Source organism: Diachasma alloeum, unplaced genomic scaffold (genome assembly GCF_001412515.2).
Source record: "Diachasma alloeum isolate Michigan unplaced genomic scaffold, Dall2.0 Dall_scaffold_00276, whole genome shotgun sequence".
Classification (NCBI taxonomy): domain Eukaryota; kingdom Metazoa; phylum Arthropoda; class Insecta; order Hymenoptera; family Braconidae; genus Diachasma; species Diachasma alloeum.
The window spans coordinates 144,958-150,661 of record NW_021680415.1 but is presented as its reverse complement, the minus strand read 5'-3'; positions in this window follow the sequence as shown (position 1 = coordinate 150,661).

The window sequence follows — 5,704 nt, the reverse complement described above, 5'->3', positions numbered from 1 at the left end:
AAATAAGGGTAATAAGCGTCCAATTAAGGGTCTAAATAAGGGTCACAAAAGTCAGTTTACAGGTCCAAATAAGGGTCATGGGCTCCAGAATCTAAGGGTCAAAATATGGGTCTCTATATCTCTATATTATAAAAATCCAAATCGACTGCTGGTGATGAAAATTTCCTACTCGAAATTAAAACTCCAAAATTAAGCGTCAGAAATGCAAGGTCAAAATAAGGATCACGAGGGTCAGATTAAGGGTCACAGGGTCGGAATAAGAATCATCGGGGTCATATGGGGGTTGGCGAGTGGAGCGAGTAGAGGGCGTAGCCCCCTACTTTTATTATATTTGAGAAATGGTAACAGAATTGATTTTATTGAATGAAAAGTCTTCAACTCAAAAAATTTCCTAGGGTTGAGAGTTATTTTTTTTCTCTCTGCAATCAGATATCTCGACACAACACAAGAGAGAATGATTGGGTAAAAAAATACTCCTTCAAGATGTCTCGATTTCTCCTTTGACACAGCGGAATGAAAAGACGATACTCGAGAAGATTAGGCTGTCACAAGGTTTTCCACGTTTCGAAATAAAGCGACAGTCGGACCAACATCGAAAAACTCGGGGATTCTATCCATAGGAGAGTGAAGGAGGAATGAAGGGAGGACAAAAAGTGGGGAGTCATCGTTATTCCCTTGGCGACGGGGAGTTGCGGAGGCATCGAGTGACCGTATCCACTCGAAAACAAAAATAATTCTGTTCTTGGGTGAGAGGAGACATGGGTATATAAGCCCTTGACAATGGGGAAGATATTTCCTCTAATGAAGCAAGACGAGTGGCCTACTCCAGCGCCAATTACACTTGAACCATTGGGCTCTTGGGTTCCGGTGATTGCCCTTCAGTTTTGTCATTTTTGAGAGTCGGAAAATTTGGTGAATGGATTTTTTAAGATTTGTTTCGCTCGGAATTAATTAATAATCGGGTAAATGTGTATTTTTATTGGTTTGAGAGGTCTAGGCATCTTTTGAGAGTGAAATATTATTGGAGTAATTACACTGAGAGAAAAATCTGAAGTTCGATTTACAATAAGAAAATAGTTGAGGCAGTTTTGGTGAACGATACGATTTTTTTTTGTATGCGGCACATAACATTATAGTAACTTCACAAGCGTAATTTTTGCAAATCAAAATGCAGTTAAACTAACGAAAGTTCAAAAGTAACCACGACAAATCTATTGTGAGTACAACTATAAAATAGTTGCAATGACTACATTCCATTGTAGTAATTACTTCTCCGGCCACAGTTACCGTAACCCATGAAAAATTGTTGAGAACTTTTTGACTATAATTCGATGGTGATGGAATATAGTCAGAAGAATTATATTTTTCTCTCAGTGTATTGTGGTTGATAAGGATAATTAGAAATGGCAGAAAAATGTCATTCATTGCAAAGTGAAAGACGACACAGAAACAAGTTTCTGGTGTCCATTAACAGTTTCTGGATTTCAGTGAATTTTTTTGTAAATCGGAGAAAATATACTGTATATTATACTATATGCAATATAAGAGCAATTTCCCGCTTGCATGTTAGAAAAAAAAATGAAATTTGATGGACAGTTGACTACCAATTTTTAGGACAGTGACATTGAGTGCAATTTAGGGGAATAAAATCATGGAATTTCAGGTTTCACTGAAAATTCGATCAAATTCCAGTCAAACTCCAAATGTTAAGGGACATGAAGACGAAAATTCCTTAATTTATTTGAATTTTCAAATTAATATGACCATTCAGTGTCAAATTACATTGAATTTCCAGTGAAGTCGTAACAATTCAAGAATATATTTACCTGAATTTTTTGGTTCTATTCATCTTCGGGGAAAATTGGAACGGAAATTTACAGTTCTGTTTGATTTTTCCACGATATTCTGAATTTTCAATGACAAGATTTCCTGAAATTTCAGTGTAAGTGAAACACAATTAAAATTTCCGGAATTTGACATAGAAAATTTAGACAAAAATTTTTAACACTGTTTTTCTCACACGGAGATAAATATTCAATAAAAATGATATATCTTGTCTGTAATTCCGGAGCGAAATGTGGTTGTAGGAAATTTTCCGGAACTGTCATGTAATTTTTACCTAAAATCATGGAATTTTTCCAGAGGGTTCCGTAATTTTTACCTGAATCTCTTGTGAAAAATTACGATACCGTCACTTAATTTTTCTGAGTCGATTCTGTAATCGGTGAGCGAGCTGTGAGTTCCGTAATTTTTACTGAAAATTTCTCTCCGTGCAGTGCAAATGATGTGCGATGAAAATAAAACTAAAATAAATTGCATAATCATTGGCAAATCTCATGAGAAAAGGCTAGTAAATCCTCAATCTCCCATCACACTAACCCAAGCTGATAGGGTCACTCACAATCGTAAGCCTTGATTAACGGATTTAATTATAGCATCCTCCAAGTATGTGTGTTGTTCCCCAAAATCCTCACCCCCCGGAAGACCCGGATCGGCAGTGGTCATTATACGAGGGAGAGAAACTCACTCCTGCACACCATACACATCCGAATCCCATTGAGCCAGAGGACGCCACCTACATAAGCGTCGGTTCTACATAACGTCAATCCAACTGCCAAGAGTATTATAACCCGAGCCCGCGGCTTTTAGCCCCAACTCCCCCCGGGGAATGGAACTTTAAATCGTGAAGAGTATCTTTCTGATGAGACGGAGAACAAGTGGACGGTGCAAAATTTTGATTAAAAAATATCATTCTCCAACGAGTGAGTAAAGTGGTGTGACAAAAGGTAATCGATCAAAGGGCGACGTTTATCCGTGAGTCGTCGTACACCAAGTAGAAGTTGAATGTTCATGGAAAACCATTAAGGGAGCGAGACGATCATTTGTTATGGCACGTATGTGCTGGGGGTTCCCTCGGCTAATGCCGAGTTTCACGGCTCCGCGGATATTTCTCGGTGCCACTGAATGCGAACGTATTAACGGAGAGTGTTGCCATGGGGTCATGTACGTGTGGAGGAAGAAAGAGATGTTTATACTGGGGATTAAACGACCGAGATCGTTCATGCTTGAGGGAAAATATTGAATTCAGAGAGAGATAATTGCTAGCGTTATTAGATTATTTTCGGAAGTTGTATAGATCGATTCTCTACGCTGATGGAAAAGATGGGAAGATTTAGGCTGTTTGAAAAGTCCTTTTTAGGACAGTGAAATTCCAGAATTTTAAGCAGGATAAAGATAGGAATTCCTTGATTTTTTTTAATCGTTATTTTACATCGCTGCGACCCGGTTAGGGTATACTGCGATGATGATCAAGACTTTAAATGGTTAGATCGCACCATTCTACCCGGCCGGGATTTGAACTCGGAACTTTTCGCATGTGAGACAATGAACTGACCCACTGCGCCAGGCCACCGGATAATTCTTTGATTTATTTGAATTTCCAATCTAATATGCATATTCAGTGCTAAATTCTATACAATTTTCAGTGAAAGCTGAAATTCCATGACTTTCTTCCCCCTAAATCGCATTCAGTGTCACTGTCCGGAGAATTTCAGAATATATTTACCGGAATTTTCTGGTTTTCTATTTATTTTCAGGGAAAAATGGAACTGAAATTTACGGGTCTCTTTGATTTTTCCACGAAGTCTTGAAATTAAGACATTGAGCCATGCATTCCAGATGTTATACGATGTCTCATTAATTAAAAAATAAATAAATAAATAAAATGAAAAATAAACAAAAAAACGATTTATTTATTTTAATGAAATAAATAAATTGAGACTTCCTAAAGACACTACTTTTTGCAGCTTAAACAAAGATCAATCAATACGGAAAATTGAATCGTTAATTTGAAGTGCTGTCGAAGTATTTTTAACTGTTTATTATTTATTTATGCATAACGACTTGTTTGTCTCCCGAAACTTAGGTAATTTTTGGTGTCTCAAATTAAGACATTGAGCCATGCATTCCAGAAATTTCACGATGTCTCACTTCTTTTTCGAAGTACTTAAATTGAGACGTCTTAAAAACACTAATTTTTGCACCGTAAACAAAATTCAATCAATACGGAAAACTGAATAGTTAATTTAAAGTGCTTTCCGAGTATTTTGGCCTGTCTATCATTTATTTCTTGACCATGACATGTAAATATAACGACTTGTTTGTCTCCCGAAACGTAAGTAATTTTTGGTGTCTCAAATGAAAACAATGAGACATGCATTCCAGAAATTTTACGATGCCTCCTTTATTTTCTTCAAATACTTAAATTGAGACGTCCAAAAGACACTAATTTTTGCAGCGTAAACAAAAATCAATCAATACGGAAAACTGAATCTTTAATTTGAAGTGCCTTCGGAGTATTATGGTCTGTCTATTATTTATTTCTTGACCATGACACGTATGCATAACGACTTGCCGTTCCATTGAATTTATAGCCACTTGAATATTCAATGGAAGAGGGTGCACAAACCGCAGATACATCTCGTTGAATTTCTGCAGATTTAGGAGTGTATAACGTGCAAAATGTGACCAGATTTATCCAGGGAGATATTGCGAGTCTCCTTGGTGATGCCCGGGGCCCAGGAAATCACGGAAAATCTAGCGTTATGCAAATCCAGCGGTCACCATTCGATTTGGTTTTGCATATGAATGCTGCGAGGAGGTAGTCACTGTGACGTGGAATGTCTCAAGATGATGCTAATCGAGGGCTTCTACCCCTCTATCTTCCAGAAACCGAAATCGAGATACGGTTCGTTTGGTTTAGTGCTCGGTGACAGATGGGGTAACGAGGCGAGAATACCTTGGGCTTTGGAGGCATTGATTGGAGACTTTTGGGTTTGTGTGGAGATGAGGGAGGTGGAAATTATTGAGAGGAAAATGTGATTTTTTAAGTGAGGAGATTATAATCGTGGCCAATTTTACTGCACGAAAGGTAATCGTAAAGTGAAATGTAATTTCAATAAAAAAAATACCTGTTTGTGGAGGACATTTTAAGATTGTAAGATTCGTTTGCTAAAGAAACCTTTCTCCAGATGCAAAAATTATCCTCTTGTACGCTGACGAATGGAAATAAAATTTTACCGAACGCATTCAGTACAAAATCATCCTAAATTTTAAACTTTCGGCACAAATTACCCACACGTTCAGGGATGGACAGCAATGTTATATTTCTTCAATCTTAGAAGGATTTGCGACTTACCCGAGTGGAAATTCTGTTCAGGTCTCGATCAGAAACTGATCAAGTCCGATCCGAAATTCTGATCAGGCATGTTACGCCTCTGCCTTAGGTTTTTCCACTAGGGTACATTGCACTTTAGGAATTTTTTGAAATTCATGTAACAGATGCGTTTGAATTTTGAATATTCTGAACTTGAATTCAGTCTCAGACTAAATTGCTCATGGAATTCCTGATTTATTTTGGAAATTCAATAAAATTAAGTTTTTCGTTATGAATGATCAGGGAATTTCCAATGACAATTTGGATTTTCAAACCTGTCGCGAAAATTAAGCAACAGATTGGATGGTCAGAAGAAAATCTGCCTGAGTTGTCACGATTTTCAGTAATTTTCATTGTCGTATGGACCTGAGAAATCAAATTTCATTGAATATTCAAGAGCATTGACGGCTTTATCAATAACAAGATGAATGGAAATTCCATGTACATTATTCCTTGGTAAAAATTTCAAGATTTTGTATTTGAAATTTC